Raw genomic sequence first — 20,877 nt, forward strand, 5'->3', positions numbered from 1 at the left:
CAGCGTGGGTTGATGGGACCTATATTGCTGTCTAGAATCTCTACAGGGAGACCAGCGTGGGTTGATGGGACCTATATTGCTGTCTAGAATCTCTACAGGGAGACCAGCGTGGGTTGATGGGACCTATATTGCTTGTGGGTTGATGGGACCTATATTGCTGTCTAGAATCTCCACAGGAGACCAGCTGTGGGGAGACCAGCATGGAGGGTTGATGGGACCTATATTGCTGTCTAGAATCTCTACAGGGAGACCAGCGTGGGTTGATGGGACCTATATTGATGGGACCTATATTGCTGTCTAGAATCTCTACAGGGAGACCAGCGTGGGTTGATGGGACCTATATTGCTGTCTAGAATCTCTACAGGGAGACCAGCGTGGGTTGATGGGACCTATATTGCTGTCTAGAATCTCCACAGGGAGACCAGTGTGGGTTCATGGGACCTATATTGCTGTCTAGAATCTCAGGGAGACCACAGGCTGAGACCAGCGTTGGGATGGGACCTATATTGCTGTCTCCATGGAGACCTATGGGACCTATATTGCTGTCTAGAATCTATATTGCTACAGGGAGACCAGCGTGGGTTGATGGGACCTATATTGCTGTCTAGAATCTACAGGGAATCCTATATTGCTGCACAGGGAGACCAGCGGGTGGGCTGATGGGTTGATGGGACCCAGCTATTGCTGTCTATAATCTCTACAGGGAGACCAGCGTGGGTTGATGGGACCTATATTGCTGTCTATAATCTCTACAGGGAGACCAGCATGGGTTGATGGGACCTATGATGGGCTGTCTATAATCTCCACAGGGAGACCAGCATGGGTTGATGGGACCTATATTGCTGTCTATAATCTCTACAGGGAGACCAGCGTGGGTTGATGGGACCTATATTGCTGTCTATAATCTCTACAGGGAGACCAGCATGGGTTGATGGGACCTATATTGCTGTCTATAATCTCTACAGGGAGACCAGCGTGGGTTGATGGGACCTATATTGCTGTCTAGAATCTCTACAGGGAGACCAGCGTGGGTTGATGGGACCTATATTGCTGTCTAGAATACCTACAGGGAGACCAGCGTGGGTTATTTAAGCCCATAAATCTGTGCAACAGCTATTATGTCTCATCAGGACTCAAAGGAAACGGAAACTTAATTATGTGTTCAGTAAGTATTTTGAAAGATTGCAAAAATTAATACACTTACTGAACCTAAAACCAAAACCAAAATTTTTGAATATTTGCATTAATAACTATAGAATCTATTAGGTTACTACGGTTTCCAATTTATAATACACTTAGTATCACTATTTCATCTTGATTCATAAACACATGATATGATACAGTCAGATTCATACAATTGACTCAGCTTTAAGATATTCTTGTGTGCTGTTTATATTTATGAACATTCTATGAAATAATGCTTCATTTGATGTTTCATCTGCTCCAATAGATCATTATACTATCATTTGATAAAGATTCAGCTAAAAAATAACAGTCCAGATATTCCAAACAACGAGCCGTTGATTTCAGTGCAGAGAGGAGCCTCAGAGCAATTGAGCTTCATTGGTTCGACAATGCAGGCATGGAGTTATCCTAAGTTAATTTTCAGCAATAATATCCCAGTAACTAACCCATCGGCTTTTTCCATCTTGGCAAAGGATATTTAATGTTGTAGATCCCTTAAAAGTTGATGGGAAATTTGGCAGCAACATAATTAAGTTTAAACATGACAATCTTTAAAGGAGAACAATTAAGTCTTGAACAGAGAGCATTGAGGCATTTTAGTCCATGAACTACATGGTAGAAATGAAAAGAATACGTTAAATAACCAATTCGATTCCAATTTGACGTTTTTTGTAAAGATTTGGTTAAAACATACGCAGTCAATGGAAGATATAAATATGCCGTTATAGCTTCCGTTGCTTCTTTTAAAATCACTTGATGTCTTCGTAATAGTGATAATGTTGCCGTATTTCAATTCATTGAGTATGTTTTTTGTATCATGCTGAACATATTTAAACAGTGTGTGTAATTCTTAACAAGCAAATGAGTAAAACACAATCAGCAGATGGAAATAATGGCGATCTGGTGCATCCATTCTCTTAGAAACCCCTCGGTTTAATCACCAAGGGAGACAATTCCATCTTAACTAGAATTCAAACACTGATTAAGAATACATTATGCGATCAGGCTGAATGGGGCATGCGTTATACATATGTTTTTCGACAGTTTCTTGGCGAGCTGCAACCGGACATATAAATCAACATTTGTGCATTTCCTGTCATGTGACTTTGCAATTATACAAGCAACACTGCAACTGCAGCCTTCTCCTGCATCGGAGACGCAGCTTCACGTGCATGACAGCTTACAATGGGTTATCGGACAAACATCTTTATCTTCTGGCCTTACATTGGGATTGAGTTACAAACATGTGTCCTGTTTGTCAAATTAGAGCAATGTCATAGCCTATTAAAAAAATAATCTAAATTGACTTTTCCCGGGAGACATTTTTTCCATGTAAGTTTTACCAGCAAAGTATCATGTTAAATGATTAAAGGAATGCTTAAAAACGATTACGCATTTTTAAACTGCAGTAAACAAAAAGCCTTACATTATATAACGAATGTTGAATGATTTTAATTTAACAATTAAAAATAATCCTTAATTAAGTTCTGGGTTACCTCTCTGCTCTTATATACTAATGAGTGGCTGATGTAGGGTGACAACTAGCATCCCTCCCCCCCACAAGTTGCCCCTCTATTAGTGATTCCACACCCCCAAAATTCAACAATTAAGTGTAATTAATGACTATCAAAACCTGACGTGTACTTGAACTTGTCTTCCCATTCCGTCTGCCTTGACAAACACCCCCCCTCCCCCCAGTCTCTTCTACCCTAAACCAGTATCACTGTATCACATTTGCATAGAAAAATGCTCATGACGTCAATCACTGGATTGCCTGGTCCACACTCAGTTAATTACAGGTAGCTGTCACATAACTGGAAAAGTGATGTGAGTGGCATTTAAAAACAAACAAAACCTCTTCCCAAGTGGGAAGTTAACAAAAATGTAACCATCTAACTGACAAGAAGTCGTGAATCTAAATTGAAACTAGTCATCAATACTGCTGTCATACTCATATATGTCCAAATCTCTTTCATGTATCCTCTCATTCAGGTCATCAGGAAACGTTTTTGACGAATTTTACTCTAATATAGAGAAAACAAAAAGAAAATGAACAACACAACCAGTCATCATCCTAATACTATAAATAATTAGAAGCTGAAAATCAGTTTTGTGGAAAACATGCTAAACATGTTAGACAAGCGTCTTTAATTCCCCCAATCTGCCATGTTATCTAGTCACGCATGACCAAGCTCTAAGGTGACACAGAAATCACAGTCATGGCATTTAACACATCAAACTGAGTCCAACCCGCATAACAGAACTACTTCATTGTGACAAGCCGTGATTACGCTCCACTGCTATACGATGATACCGCAACGAGTCTTATCTCTCCAGAAGCTATGGTATCCCCCACAGAATCAATAGTCGGTATAAGAGAGCGGGCTAATCGTAGTGACAGTGTTCCACACAGGGGGGAATTAACAAAGAGTAAGTTAATTATCGCCATTGTTTATTCTCCTTGTCCCATCACACAACGGACAACACGAGACGCTCCATGAAGCGTCCCCGGGGTGGCAACAGATTGCCGAGGTATTGAACCAGCGGAGTCTCAACCTGTCAGTCATTCGCTCACATCTATTTGACGTTGGCTCAATATTGTCATTCAGAATTTACAGTAAGTGTCTGGTTTTCAATGTAAATACCACAACTTGGATGAAATGGTTTTGTATGCAATGTATGATGTAAAAACAAACAGTTTTGTGATGATCTTGTTCTTGGTGTTTGTTTTTGTACTGACGTGGTACGGTGTGTGAAATTTGTGTGAAATGTGTGTTCAGCCTGAGACAGATTGTCACAAAAACATATTTCATGAAAATTGATATCTTAGATGTATCGATAATATGTTTAACATCCTTACAAATGGTGATGAACATCAGACTAATGTTTCTTGGTCTTAAGAACAAGTATTCTGTGCATTTAACAATGAATGAATGAATGAATGAATGAATGAATGAATGGATGGATGGATGGATGGATGGATGGATGGATGGATGAATGATGAATGAATGAATGAAATTTTAAAATCATATTTAGTGTCAACTAAATTAATATTTCTCATGTTGTCTGATATGTACATCTTGTGAAAAAATGTTTCTTTTCATTTACGCTTTCTGTATGATTGTATCTTCGAGGATCCAAATAAGAATGTGACAAAGGCAAAACAAATCATGCATAACATTCTCCATGACATCATGAAATATCTCTATGAGTATCATAATATATGGCATTTCGAAATGAAACGGAGCCATAAATCACTTCCAGCCTCCATATTTGATTTACTGCAAACATCACACATATCCATCTCGCATAGAACCAACTTCAAGGAAACTTCAAAACCTGTTTGTTTTATTCGTTCCTCACAAAACCAGAACTACATGTCCACCACTTTCAAATAATAGTTTTGAATATCTTTATGTACATTTACTTTAGCCATATCTAATTTCTAAAATCTGATTATTGATTTTCACATGATCTGAAGTCTATGCACCATTAAAACATCAACAACCACAAAACATCAACACGTACATGACTTTACAGTTAGTCATTGTAAGATAAGGTTTGTTTTGCCTCGTCATCAGTCCTCCCACTCTTCCCATCCTGGTTTTTTTTCTGATTCGTTACATGAGCAAGTTGCCACGAGTATTTTTGGATGAAAAAACGTACACTTTCAAAATGAAAAGTTGGCAATATCTAAATTTGAAAATTTACAAATACCTACTGAAAATTTTAAAAGGTGACCGTTCCGTTATATCATTGTTTTATAAAAGCTGAATTTAGTATTTTTTAATCTTCTTGATTCAGAGAGGTGGCCTTATGGTTAAAGTATTTGCTCATCATGCAGAAGACTCGGGTTTGATTCCTCACATGGGTACAATGTTTAAAGCCCGTTTCTGGTGTCCCCTGACGTGATATTGCTGGAATATTACTAAAAGCAGAACTGAAAAAGAATACTTGCTCATTCTTCTTTATTCAGAGATGGTATGGGCCCCACTAAACCCAACTCAGGAAAATCATAAATTTGGGAATAAAAATTTTGGAGGATGACAGTAGATGAGCTTCTAGAATTTCAGATGATACTTCTCACTTTTCATATCCAAGTGATACACTTTTCCCATCCAGAAATTACTTACTTTTTCCCAGTTTTAAATACAAAAGATCTAAAATCTCTTCTATTCTTGCTAGCATTTCCCTTTTACATACTTGTGAAAGAAACTGGTTTCTTTGCACATCTTCAGTTTTAACTTTCCCTTTTTAATATGGGAGTTTAAAACGTTTTACCTCTCCCCTTGTTATTAAACATGTTATTGATGTTATTTGCTCAGATATGTGTTTGACTCTCATGTTATTAGATTTCCCTCATGGGTAATAAAGTATCATCATTTCTTATCTGATCTTATATTAACAATACCAGATAACCATAATCTTAAAATCTTGATAAAATCTTGTTTATTACATATTTTGTACAACTGCTGATTTATTGTTCATGAAAATGCTTTGAAATCATTATTTAATCTGATTTTTTGTCATAAAATTAGTTAAAAAAAAATAAATCTTAGTTCACTTGACTATTTGTCATTATTAATAAACTCAAACCCAAAACAAGCATCGTCCAAATTATTTCTCAAACCATGCAATAAAAGAAAGATATTACCACATTTAATTACTTTTTGTTGTTTACTTATTTCTGCAATTGCTAGTTTTATTTTTCATGAAAGCCCCCACCCTGGAAAAAAAGACCATGGGATTGGGTTTTTCTGATTCCAAGTTTTCATAATTTCACTTCATTTTTACTGACTTGTGTCAGCCCATGATTTATGAAATTGTACACGAAAAGCAAACAAGAATTTCAGTGTTGATTTGGAATGCTTACAAAGTCAATTGAGTACACATCCAAACAGAATCATCAAAGAATGTTATACCACCATAAAATTTCTTTTATTACCTCTTTTTTCAAATAAGCATTAACCTGACTCTATTCATGGCTTTTAAAGTCGAACATTGGATCATGTTTAAAATGAAAGTCATAGAAAATAGACTTTCCGCTAATGAATTTGACAGAAGTGTGAGGATCTTAAACTCAAATTCCTTGCCCACTGGGAAATATAATTTTCAGCACTTTTGCTCGAAAACAATAAGAAAATGGTGGTGTTGTTTATACCCCTCTCTAGGGAAAACTGAACTTGCGTGTGTTTGACCCACGACAATCAGAGAATTGAATCCGTAGTTGTCTCCACCAACAAAAAGCAATTCGAAGGTATTCTTCACTTGTAATGGTACCACAAATCTGATCAATGAGCAAGTTAACCCTATAAGTTGTATTTCCTTTACCACTGATTATAGTGAGTAAATGGTTGACATTGTAAATGTTAATGACAGCTTGTTATCCTTGTGGTGAATCGTAGGAAAATAATTGTTCAAAGACCCAACATCAGTTTGTCATTTTTTTCACTATTTGAATAATCCTTAATGTTTGTTGTACAAACTTTTCCTTCTAAATCCCAAGAAGTTTTCAAGAAAATACCATTTGCTGTCACTTTCAACTATTTTTTTAAAGTAAATTTTATAATTGATGAAGTTAATGCATTTACAATAAAGCATCTATACAAACTTTCAACAAATTCCAAACAGGGCATTTTGATAACTTCTTTAACAAATGATAACAAGAATGTTCTTCTAATTAGGAAAATAACAGATTCTTCTCACTTTACATTCTTTTAATTCCCTTTTCTATAAAGAAATAAAATCAAGTGAAAAATGATCGCAATATTTGACGAAATGTCAGAATATTTTTTTAAACGTAAAGACCTGTTTTTTCCCATGTGCCATAAAGCTGTCGCAACACAGACAGCTGTGGTATGGAGGCTGTCTTTGTGATATTACTCAAGAGTAAAGCCATGTTCAAGAGAGAGGCTTGGCCCATTCTCAATAAGCATTCTATATATAACGACAGCACAGATGTCACGATAATATTCTTTTTGACTACTTGATGCTTATTTATGCCTGTAAACATGATCTGGACTGTGAATATCAATATACCTTAAGGTTGGAACAAAAAACTAGGGCGAGAAAAAAGTGTTAATTGCGAGAACAAAATTAAATATTTTATCGCAAACATCAAAGTAGTGGTAACAGACCCTCAGTATTTCCTGAGTATATGCGAAAACATGAATTATGAGCAAGAGCCGGTTTTTCATAACTTCCTGTAGAAGCTGTGTAAAAACTTTCAACTTACTTTCATCAGTCCCAGGTCAAAGGTCAAGATCAAACTGTTAGAAAGAAGGTCATATACCTATCATTCATCTCGCTACTGATTGCATAAGTCAATTTCTTTCTCAAACCCTCTGAATGAAGACAGCACTAGTTTAAATTTAAAGGATAGGAAGAAATTGAAAACCCTATCACAAGATCATTGGTGGTACTTTTTTTGGGAACGAAAACAATTAGAAAAGTGTCCTTTACACACATTTTTACATTTGAAGAATTTTTTGGAAATTAACCACAAAAAAATGAATGAAGATGGATATTCTCATTCATCCATTTTAACTTTCTTTACATTTTTTTTTTGCAGATGAAAATATATCACGGCCATATTCACGAAATGATTAATGAACAGTGAAATCTTAAAAGCATTCAAGCTACCCCAGTGCAAACAATATGACAAACTGAAGCATGGTCTCTCAAAAGTATCGAGATTTTGTCAAAGCTTTTCATATTTAATGCTTCGTACATAATTTCTCTTAGAAATCTTTTCTCCCATGGTCAGACTTGTGCCTTGGAAGAAGTTACAGGGGCTAAATGTTTTGTATTTTTGGCACAGAAATGGGACAGTTATCTTCTTGTGGTCAGAGGTTAATAAAAGTGCTTCTTTATATGAAAATGGTTTTGAAACCCATTGAAATATGCTTTTAAATACACAACTATAGCAGTGGGTTGTGATATATGAGTGCCTATCTCCCAAGTCACATCATCCATTTTTGTGCAAGTCCTTCTAAAAAGAATTGATTTCTATCTGTCAAAGCCCATTAAACTTTGACAAATAAAACGAAAAAAATATATATGATGATTTGTTATCCTACCAAAAGTGTTGACTTTCTGTGATAAACTGCTGCAAATATGCTAAGTTTGTTTCCTTAAGTTACACACTTGGCCCTTAAAATTCATTTCTGTTTTCAAACATCACCACCACCACCACCACCATCAAGCTTGTCATCATGGGAGAGCGGAAGGTCGTGGGTTCGATCCCTGACCGCATCATACCAAAAGAAGTTAAAATATGGTACTTGTTGGTCCCTGCCTGGCGCTCGGCATTAATGGGTACAACAAGGACTGGTCGGCTCGGAGTCAGTATAATGTGTCTGAGTGGGGTATTCATGCTTCACTGCGGCATGGCATCTCAGTGGGCTAGCACTATAAAACCAGCTTCAGTCTGGGCTAGTACAAGCAGCCGCACATACACATACACACGCATGCATGTCATATGAGTGAAATATTCTCAAGCACGACGTAAAACCCAATTTCACCTCACCTCACCTTGTCATCATGATCAATGTTTTATCTGATTATATTGACAGTTGACTTACTTGTCAATCAGTGAATACAAAGGTATCTATCAGTTCAAACTTATAAAGACTACTTTCCTTCTACAAATTATCAGAATGAAATATAACAAAAGAAATACATCCGCGACCATTTGACTTCTGTTAGGCCTCCACATCATCTGCCTGATCTAATATGGTTATACGGAGTCATGTTTCTTATTTAACTCCCCATTTAGAAACATTGCAAATATATGACAACAGCCAGAATATCTTCACTTTGGACCGAATAATCCAGTGATTGATCTTATGCGCAATGTCAATGAGATGTGGTGACATGCTATCAATAAAGTCAAAGAGATTTAGAACAAACAGGTTCTTGTGTAAGGACACTCTGCAATAAGAATGTTCTAGTGGTGGAACAGAAGAACATATATGTTCTAGTATAAAGGCACTCTGCAATAAGAATGTTCTAGTGGTGCAACAGAGGAACATACCAGGAACATTCCAGGAACAAATATGTTCTAGCGTAAGGACACTCAGCAATAAGCATGTTCTAGGGGTGGAACATTCCATGACCATGTTCTAATATAAGGAAACTCAGCAATAAGCATGGTCTAGGGGTGGAACATTCCAGGAACATTCCATGACCATGTTCTAATATAAGGACACTCAGCAATAAGCACGGTCTAGGGGTGGAACATTCCGGGAAAAATCATGTCCTATGGGCCAGCACATTCTAGGCAAAAGACAAACTTCAAAGATGCCACTTCTAAAAAAATACACTTTTAGAAGGTCTAACTATTCCAGAAAGAAGAACATATTATACATAGGAAGTAATTCTCAGAAGAACTACATTCAGGAAAGAAAAACACAAATCTGGAATAGTAATAGAAATGCCATCTTCCAAAATATCCCTGAAGGTGTCTTACAGAAAGTCTAACCAGCCATGTGTTTCACATGTCATTGTCAAAAAAACACCCAAAAACCGACACTGCAAATTCAGACAATCTGTCAAGATGGCAGAATAGACTTGTCATTCAACATTCTTCCAATAAATAAGTGCTGACAGCAAATCTGAAGTTTTCCAAAGACAATAGATCCCAAAACATGTTAACTAACCCCACCTTGTTCCAAACACCGTGTTACATTACAATCTATAATTTCTTTCATTGCGAGAAACACCTAAATGTCACCACTATACACATCCATTGTCTAATACCGTCAAACATTTGTCCACGCACATATATCAGCTGTCAAGGCTGGAAACAAACACGGACAAAAAGACAATATCTCGTTGTTTTTCTGCCATAAACCTTCATAATACGTGCAGAATTCGCTCTCAATTGTAAAGTAACTCACATTATGCCATCATTGGAATTAAATGGCATGAAATTTCCCTTTAGATGAATTGACATTTATTGTTTTTACTCCTTATTTTCAAGCAATTTCTATTCATTTGGCACAAATTCTATAAAAAGCAAGACTTGGCGATGATAATATGACGCCTGGAACAATTCAGGAAACAGCTTTTATGTTACTGATACTTCACATTATTCCCAATTTATCCTTTTTTTATTTTCCCCGAACCATTTGTTTCTTGTCACTGTGTAATCAGTTCGGACAAGAGCTATGAAAAAAAAACTTTAAAAAATGCCAGTCACTAAAATATTTTATTTTGAAATGATTATGTGATTATTGTTCTTTGAGCTACATCTGGAAATGTGCAAAATTTTGAAAGAAAACTATTTCCATTGGCACAATAATCATTTCAAGATTGGTTCAATATAGGTATTTATTATTTATCTTTTTTTCTCAAATTAATTTAGATTTACAAAAAACAATAACATTACCTTCTAAAGTCAAAGTTTCTATTCTATCTGTATGAATCCCTTCTTTGGACAATGACAATATGAGATTATAATTATTATCAATGTAAAAAATCATCCAACAACAGATATGATTATGAACAAAATACATTTTTTTTAAATAATATGTTTTCTTGCAAATGTTAAGAATGAAATACATTTCTACACATAGGCTATTTTCAAGTGTTCGAACCAAAAACATTCATCTTTACTCTGACATTTCCACAAAGTGGGATGAAAATATACTTGTCAAAAAGTTGGGGAACACCTGATTATAAGAATTATCATGGACCAATGGAATATTCATATGGAAAATCTTGACATCTTGGGATAAAATTAACAGACCAACATAATACACAATCAGGCATGCATATTATTTCATAAACCTCGAACGCCCAAAACATAAGTAAGGCTGAAAACATATGTAAAGCTACAACAAGTGAAAAAGCAAACATCTTATATGACAAAATATATTACCAAAGGTATATGGTTTGCTTGTGTTGAACTTGTCATTAGCTTTATATCGTGAATTTACCTGTGAGGGTCAAAGTCTGCTGAATATCATATAGTAACACCATGCTTGTCGTAAGAGGCGACAAAGAGGATCAGGTGGTCAGGCTCCTGACTTGGTTGACACATGTCATCGTATCCCAGTCACGTACTTTGATGTGAGGTGAGGTGAGGTGAAATTGGGTTTAACGTCGTGCTTGAGAATATTTCGTTCATATGACGACGTACATGCGTGTGTATGTGTATGTGCGGCTGCTTGTACTAGCCCAGACTTCAGCTGGTTTTATAATGCTAGCTCACTGAGATACCATGCCGCAATGAAGCATGAATACCCCACTCAGACACATTATACTGACTCCGAGCCGACCAGTCCTTGTTGTTAAAATCCTCTTCTGCCACAGGGACCAACAAGAACCATAGTTTAACGTCTTTTGGTATGACGCGGGCGTGGGGGTCGTACTCGTGACCTTCCGCTCTCCGGTCATACTTTGATGTCCATGATGTTGATCACTGGATTGTCTGGTCCAGACTTGATTATTTACAGACCGCCGCCATATAGCTGGAATATTGCTGAATGGCGTTAAACAACAAACAAACAATTCATGAACATGCGTTTAATAATCAGGACAAAACAAGGAAACATTTGGTGAGGAAAGATTCCGTCACTTCTTAAATTATGGAGATTCCATGAGCAAATATTGGTACTTTGTATTTCTGAATCATGGACGAATTGTTCACATGAACGTTGCACATGTCTGGACAATGATCACATGGAGCTCGATGAATTCGGTTAATGTCTTTCTCTATGCTACCACCTTGCAAGGATTAAGAAAAATGTGAGTGCATACTGACCCATTAATTACAATACCCCTTATCAAATATCCACATACACACACCTTATATCTGCCATTATCCAGGCTATTTCATTATACACAGGCCATTTCATTGCAACTTTGATATAATATTTCTTTTTTGTGTTACTAATATTTTCCATTTCAAATGATTTCTTGTAAGAAATGTGACATTATGCTTTAGCTTCAAGTCTGTGGGCCATATGTACAAAGATACATTAGTAGTAACACTGGGATTATTTCTGCATTATCTGAGTTTCGCTATTATCATATAACACAGATGTGACACATGTAAATTAAACATGTGCAAGTACATCTCGTGCATTATGACTGTGTAATAACCTTTGATATTGCGCCACCCATATCTTATGTTAATGCCCAAAGTCTTTCGAAACATCCAGAGCCCCGTTTCACAAAGCTCTCGGAAGCCCTAAGAACTTCGTAACATAGGAGGTACCTAATGCTTGAGTGAGTGAGTGAGTAGTTCACGCCACACATTTAAACTTTCGGAAATTTGACAAAGCAGGATGCATTAGAATGCGAGAATGCACAGTAGGTCTTCGAAGTTATGCTGATTTACAAATGTTACCAGTGACTCAATAGTGATTTAAGTTGCTATTTCATGTTCAATAATGATGGGTAATGGATATGTTTGCTATTCATGCTTAGTGTGGACTTGTCTGCGTTTTTCTGCACAGTGGGAAAATTTTCTTTGGTAGGCCTGACTCTAATGTTCTCCTTTTGAGTAGTATGGTATAACAATAGATAAGGTGTAAGAATTATGATGGGGCTTTTGGACCAATGGAATATTCATATTATAGAAAATCTTGACATCTTGGGATGAAAATGAACAGACCAACATAATAAGTGGTTATAATCAGGCCTATAGTCTTTCTTATACTTCTGCAATGCCCAAAACATAAGTAAGGCTACAAAACATAAGTAAGGCTACAAAACATAAGTAAGGCTACAAAACATAAGTAAGGCTACAAAACATAAGTAAAGCTACAAAACATATGTAAACCTACAAAACATATGTAAACCTACAAAACATAAGTAAGGCTACAAAACATATGTAAAGCTACAACAAGTGAAGAAGCTAACATCTTATATGACAAAATTTATTACCAAAGGTATATGGTTTGCTCGTGTTGAACTTGTCATTAGCTTTATATCGTGAACCCGTGAAGATCCGGGGTAGAATAGGTCTTCAGCAACCCATGCTTGCCACAAAAGGCGACTATGCTTGTCGTAAGAGGCGACTAATGGGATCGGGTGGTCAGGCTCGCTGACCTGGTTGACACATGTCATCGGTTCCCAATTGCACAGACCGATGCTCATACTGTTGATCACTGGATAGTCTGGTCCAGACTTGATTATATACAGACCTCCGCCATATAGCTGGAATATTGCTGAGTGCGGCGTAAAACTAAACTCACTCACTCACTTTATATCGTGAATAAACCTGTGAGGGTCAAAGTCTGCTGAATATCATATAGTAACACAATCTCCCTACTACCTCAATCAAAATAAGGCTCTTTAGACATTCCGGTCCTACCTAGACATTTTGTGACAATCCTACAGCATGCAGGTGAAGATAATTAGAATATTTCGGATTATACATGTTTGATAGCTTACATAGATAATAGTCACTAAAACATTCCATAATCATCATCATAATAATCATAAATCATAAGTCTTGTTTATCTGCTGAAACCGATTCCATTGGGAGTAAAAGGAAAGAAAATTCTGCAAAAAACAGAATCTATCGCAAGATTTCAACTATATCATGAACATGAGTGACCCGGGTTAGAATTGGTCTTCAGCAACCCATGCTTGTCGTAAGAGGCGACAAAGAGGATCAGGGGGTCAGGCTCGCTGACTTGGTGGACACGTCATCGTATCCCAGTCACGTACTTTGATGTGAGGTGAGGTGAGGTGAAATTGGCTTTAACGTCATGCTTGAGAATATTTCGCTCATATGACGACATGCATGCGTGTGCATGGGTATGTGCGGCTGCTTGTACAAGCCCAGACTTAAGCTGGTTTGATAGTGCTAGCCTACTGAGATACCATGCCGCAGTGAAGCATGAATACCTCACTCAGAGACATTATACTGACTCCGAGCCGACCAGTCCTTGTTGTACTCATTAATGCCGAGCGCCAGGCAGGGACCAACAAGTACCATACAAGTAACGTCTTTTGGTATGACTCGGTCGGGGATCGAACCTGCGACCTTCCGTTCTCCGGGTGTACTTTGATGTCCATGATGTTGATCACTGGATTGTCTGGTCCAGACTCGATTATTTACAGACCGCCGCCATATAGCTGGAATATTGCTGAATGGCATTAAACAACAAACAAACAAATCATGAACATGTGTTTAAGAATCAGGACCACACAAGGAAACATTTGGTGAGGAAAGATTCCATCACTTCTTAAATTATGGAGATTCCATGGGCAAATATTGGTACTTTGAATTTCGGAATCATGGACGAATAGTTCACATGAAGGTTCACATGCCTGGACAATGATCACATGGAGCTCGATGAATTCGGTTAATGTCCTTCTCTATGCTACCACCTTGCAAGGATTAAGAAAAATGTGAGTGCATACTGACCCATTAATTACAATACCCCTTATCAAATATCCACATACACACACCTTATATCTGCCAATCAAGTTTATTTCATATACACACCCACTTTATTGGAAACCTGATCATTTTTATTTTGGAACAGTACTAATATTTTCCATTTCAAATGATTTCTTGTAAGAAATGTGACATTATGCCCAGCTACAAGTCTGTGGGCCATATGTACAAAGATACATTAGTAGTAACACTGGGATTATTTCTGCATTATCTGAGTTTTATTATCATATAACTACAGATGTGACACATGTAAGAATTAAACATGTGTAAGTGCATCTCGTACATCATGACTGTGTAATAACCTTGATATTGCGCCACCCATATCTTATGTTAATGCCCAACCTCTTCTCGAAACATCCAGAGCCCCGTTTCACAAAGCTCTCGTAAGCCTAAGAACTCTAACATAGGAGGTACGAATGCTGAGTGAGTGAGTGAGTGAGAGAGTGAGTGAGTGAGTGAGTGAGAGAGTGAGAGAGTGAGTGAGTGAGTGAGTGAGTGAGTGAGTGAGTGAGTGAGTGAGTGAGGAGTGAGTGAGTGAGTGAGTGAGTGAGTGAGGGTTCACGCCACATTTAGAAGCTTTCAGAAATTTCACAGCAGGGGACAACAGAAATGGGAGAATTGAACCCAGGTCTTCAGCATTATGAGGGAACACTTTAACCACTTGGCTACCCCAACGTCCCCTTGGGTGAGTGATTTTGAAGCATGCTGTGTTCATTCAGTAAATGGGTACCCGGTATGATGAGATGCTAATTTGACATTCAGTGAGTGAGTGTTAGTTTTTCGCCACTTTTAGCAATATTTCAGCAATATCACGGCAAGGGACACCAGAAACGGGCTTCACACATTGTACCCATGTGGGAAATCGAACCCGGGTCTTCGGCGCAATGAGCAAACCCTTTAACCACTAGGCTACCCCACTGCCCCTTGTTTATTGAGAGAGAAGGGTATGGTGGTCTGACTCACTGTTGTGCATGTCATGAATGCTCAGATCGATGTTTTTGTCTGTTTGTTTCATATTGCACTCAGCAATATTCCAGCTATATTAAAAAAATCAAGTCCTACCTGACAATCTAGTGGTCAACAGCATGAGCATCAATCTTTGCAACTGGGATAATATGACATGTGTCAACCAAGTCAGCGAGCCTGACCACCCGATCCCATTAGTCGCCTCTTACAACAAGCATGGGCTACTGAAGACCAATTCTAACCCGTTATCTTCACAGGTCAGATCGATGGTCATGATGTCAGTTGTGTGGTTAAGATTTGTATATTTATCAATTATGGTCCTTGGCTGTAATTTAATGAGCATCTGAGTTCAACATAAAAGCAAACAAAGAAAACAAGACCTTTAATCTTTTACAGGAACTCCTGCATGTGTATACTAGTTTGCTTCAGGAACAGGACATGTTCTAGGATCGACTTTGATTTTTTGTGTTAATACTTTAAAAAATATTTGCCTCACAAACACTGTGTGCTATGAAGGCAGCATGTAGACCATGAGATCTGGACCAGACAGACCTGTGATTGATATTCTGAAGCACAGAAGTCTGACCAACCAATCCACCCATTTACGCATATCTATGACAAGCGCAGGTTGCTGGGTACATATGCAGACCTGTAGCTGCAAACCTGACCTCATTGTGCACGAATTGCCAAGTCACAGTATTTAATATGCAATTAAAACAAGTCACTGATTACATTCAATACAGTAAAAGCTCTTCATCAGCATAAAATCAGGTAGTTTACTCAACAAATTCCATTTGAGCTGAGTCCTACACGATGAACTTCATAATAACTTTCGAGAAACATGTGTATAAAACAAATACACATCCTACTTCATGTTGTATATTTTTCTGTACTTAATAAAACGTTGGAGATCATGTGATACATGTGGTCTCACCTTAGGCAAGAGAGTTTGTTCAAACTTGCCTCTGTTCACACAGCAGAAAATGGGTACCCGGTGGGATAAGTCATGTAAATATTAACCTTCTAGCGCCTCACAGACAGCTTGGGTTATCCGGGGTAATAATGTGCTGTGCTTTGATTGTTAGAACTATGAGCATTCACCTAGTGAATACACTTACTATGGATCATGAATATTTTGAGGATATTTTTATGAAATAGTGCGCTCAATCGTCACTACAAAACAATATATAAAATATACCCATGATCCACAGCATTTATTGCTCAGCATATATTAAATCCTTATCTCAAATTGATTGTCATCTTATGGATGATAAAGTTCTTACACATTCAGGAATAATGTGAGAACCGTTTACCTACAGGCATCAAAAACAGTCTATGCCTATGGGTGGTAGGAATTTAATTTGTGGAGTTTAAGAGGTAATTATTTGCAAAAGCATGCCTCTTTATTGATATTTTGACAATTAAAGTGTTCGGAGATGAAATAATACCTATCTGACATATGGAGCTCTTTATTACATCAATGATGTTGATTAGAACGGCGTCCATGATCAAATGAGCCATTATAAAGCCGATGATATTTTCACACATGCTTACAAACCTTGCTGAAGAGACATGGATTTTAGAAGAATATCTTATCCATAAAACGTGCAAATGAGATCCCAGTATCGTCACGCCCCCTGGTAATCAAACTGGATACAAATTGTTTGGAATTAATGAGTGAGAATTAGTCTTGCATATCATTAAAAGACATTCTGGTGAAGATCAGCCCATGTAGCTGCTGGAATTGATTCCGTTTCTCACATGTTTATAAATCGCTTGTGGAAAATCTGAGGCAGGTCAGTTCAATTAAAGAATTTTCGGTTTCCTTTCTTGGTACTTAAATTCTTATCACCAAGATGAGATAACTATCGAGAGACACACCAAGGACCTGATTTCACAATGAACACGGAAAAAATGGCAAATGTTTATGTATGTACGGCTATTGCTGGGATTTGATATAGATTATGATCAGTGTGTAGTGGCTTGTGTCGGGGTTTGGTAAGTAGGGCAGTGATTGTTGTAAGTGGTAGTGATGTAGTGCGGTAGTGCTGTAGCTAGTAGTGATGGTGTGAGTGATGGTGTGGTTGCATTGTAGCTGGTGTAGTGGATGGTAGCAGTGGCTTTGATGGTAGTGGTTGTCAGGTGATGGTAGTGATGGTAGCTGTGTTGTAGTGATGCAGGATAGTGGTGTAGTGTGGTAGTGATGGTTGTGGTTGTGCTTGTAGATGGTGTTGTAGTGGCAGTGATGATTGTTGTGGTGATGGTAGTGGTTGTGTTGTAGCAGTAGTGATGGTGTGTGGTTGTGGTAGTGGCGTGGTAGTGGTTGCAGTAGTGGTAGTGGTAGTGGTTGTGCGTAGTGGTAGTGATGGTAGTGATGGTATGGCAGTGGTTGTGTTGCAGTGTAGTGATGGTTAGTGGTTGTGTGGTAGTGATGGTAGTGGTTGTGTTGTAGTGATGGTAGTGGTTGTGTTGTAGCAGTAGTGATGGTGATGGTAGTGGCTGTGTTGCAGTAGTGATGGTAGTGGTTGTGTTGTAGTGATGTTGCAGTGATGGTAGTGGTTGTGTGTGTAGCATGGTAGTGATGGTAGTGGTGGTGTGTTGTGGTAGTGGTAGTGATGGTAGTGGTTGTGTTGTAGTGATGGTAGTGGTAGTGGTTGTGTTAGTGAGTGATGGTAGTGGATGGTAGTGTTGTAGTGATGGTAGTGGTTGTGTTGTTGTAGTGGTTGTGTGATAGTGATGGTAGTGGTTGTGTTGTAGTGAGTAGTGAGTGATGGTAGTGGTTGTGTTGTAGCAGTAGTGATGGTAGTGGCTGTGGTGTAGTGCAGTAGTGATGGTAGTGGTTTGTTACAGCGGTTGTGGTGATGGTGGATGTGGTAGTGATGATGGTAGTGGTTGTGTTGTAGTAGTGGCCAGTGGTAGTGGTTGTGTTGTAGTGATGGTAGTGATGGTGTTGTAGTGATGGTGTGGTTTGTTGCAGTGGTAGTGTGTGTTGTAGTGATGGTAGTGGTTGTGTTGTAATTGTAGTGGTAAAGATGGTAGTGGTTGTGTTGTAGTGATGGTAGTGGTTGTGTTGTGGTTGTGTAGTAGTGATGGTAGTGGTTGTGTTGTGGCAGTGGTGATGGTAGTGGTTGTGTTGTGGTAGTGGTTGGTAGTGATGGTGGCAGTGTGGTTGTGTTGTAGTGGTTGTAGTGATGGTAGTGGCTTTGTGTTGGTAGTGATAGTGTGGTGATGGTAGTGCTGTAGTTGTGGTGATGGTAGTGGTTGTGTTGTTGTAGTGATGGTAGTGGTTGTGTTGCAGTAGTGATGTAGTGATGTAGTTGTATTGATGGCAGTAGTGTGTAGTGATGGTAGTGGTTGTGTTGATGGCAGTGATGGTAGTGGTTGTGTGTTGTGCTGATGGTAGTGGTTGTGTGTTGTAGTGGTAAAGATGGTAGTGGTTGTGTTGTAGTGATGGTAGTGGCTGTGTTGTAGTGGTGTTGTAGTGATGGTAGTGGTTGTGCTGCAGTTGGTAGTGATGGTGAGTGGTAGTGGTTGTGTGTGTTGTAGTGAGTGATGGTGTTGTAGTGGCTGTGTTGTGTTGTAGTGATGGTAGTGGTTGTGTTGTAGTGATGATGGTAGTGGCTGTGTGATGGTAGTGGTTTGTGTTGTAGTTGTAGTGATGTAGTGGTTGTGTTGTAGTTATGGTATAGTTGTCTTGTAGCGGTAGTGATGGTAAAGTTGTGTTGTAGTGATGGTACTGATGGTAGTGGTTGTGTTGTAGCGGTAGTGATGGTAAAGTTGGGCTGTATGGGTAGAGATGATAGTGACTGTATTACACAATCACAGTATGCAAGCTATCAAAAAAGATGTTAATTCACTTCTCTTGCCAACCAGCAACACAAAACATGAAGTGCAGTAAGCATTTAGTACTTACTTATCACACTTCAGTTTGTGCCTGTATTTACAATCTGATGCACTCATCTAACGACACCTCAGTACAGTCTTGTCAGAAGACATGTCGGCTCTGGGGGAACTAAAGAACAGTTGAGTCTCAGGCACCTGTTTTAGTGGGTGGAAAGTAGGCTGGATTTGATTATCTCCCTTGATACATGGAGATAACACATCAGTGCTCCAGTGGTCCATAGTGCCAATGCGTTGTTGGTTTGTGCGCCATGACATCAACTAGGTCACGCTCTCTATATCATTAAAGTCTTTCCCATATATCGTATAATCTTATCTCTTTTACAACATCAAAACAAACCTTGACGTCTGCTACTGTGCTCTGTTTCAGCATTTTTAAACATGTACAGGTCAGGATGTATTTTTCAATATGGAATAGACAAGCACACAGATGTGCACATTCTATCAATATGTTTCGCTTCATGATGAGCATATAAGAAAACTATAAAATCTGCACAATAGTTATCTAAAAGAAATATGAAGAGCTAAAATACATCTGTAGTGAACACTTCAACATTTTTGCTGAGCTCAGCTGACAATTTATCATGAAACAATTCAGTCACAAAATTAAATGATCTTCAAACATCTTAAAAACTGAAACAGATATTCCAAAACAACATAGAATCTTAGGAGCATTAAAATAAATACCCACACTTGGCGTATCCTCCAAAGATTAAAAATTCTACCATAGTAATTAGTCACAACCCGACATTCCTCTCCACAAAATTGGGCGGGTAGTCATATGAACATAGAGACAAAAGCATTCGGGGGGTTACCATAATAATCTCGCTTCCTTCCAGTAAAAATCCCTGTCTGTATTAAAGGCTCCGAGTGTTTGTTCTCACTCGTTAACTAGGGGTACAGAGCCGTTGAGTGCCTTTCTAATCTCGCAATCTACAGAAACAATGGGATGGCCACGATTAAAGAAAAAAGTTTGGGCTGACCACCCCCGGCAACGGTCAACGTCTTAGGTATTGTCCCCCACCATTGTAATGCAATGGAAAACTGTTTATCAGACTGTGTGGCCGCTAAATTGATCCATCCAGGCATTCGCTGAGTCGTACTGTCACTGTCCCTCGGAATGTTGTTAGAATGTATACAGCATTTCAAACATAGTCCCTCCGTCATAAAAGAAATTACGACATTTCTGTATCTTCCCTCCCGTCAAATATGATTTTCTCCTCAAGTAAAGCCAGCGTTCACTTTGGGTATTTCATTTCGCACAAGCAAGAAATGCTTTCCAGACAAGTGTGAAAGAAGACAAGAGTTTTTCCTCCACGACCCTGATATAGGAGACCAACAAATGCATAAATGGCATAGCTCTCATCCATGTTCAACATACTCCTCTCATAGATGAATGTGTCGAC

The 20,877-nt window shown here is 38.3% G+C and overlaps 2 protein-coding genes across 8 annotated transcripts in view; one reads left to right on the plus strand and one right to left on the minus strand.

Annotated features, from left to right (window-relative positions):
* The window catches only part of LOC124275700 (transcription factor SOX-13-like), a 262,079-nt gene that overhangs the window by 171,623 nt on the left and 69,579 nt on the right, over positions 1-20,877 (minus strand). The window lies entirely within an intron of this gene.
* The window catches only part of LOC124275713 (flocculation protein FLO11-like), a 102,614-nt gene that overhangs the window by 48,480 nt on the left and 33,257 nt on the right, over positions 1-20,877 (plus strand). The gene's annotated exons all lie outside the window — the stretch shown is intronic.

The sequence above is a fragment of the Haliotis rubra genome, unplaced genomic scaffold, assembly GCF_003918875.1.
Source record: "Haliotis rubra isolate DU_JTF1 unplaced genomic scaffold, ASM391887v1 Scf201, whole genome shotgun sequence".
Classification (NCBI taxonomy): Eukaryota; Metazoa; Mollusca; class Gastropoda; order Lepetellida; family Haliotidae; genus Haliotis; species Haliotis rubra.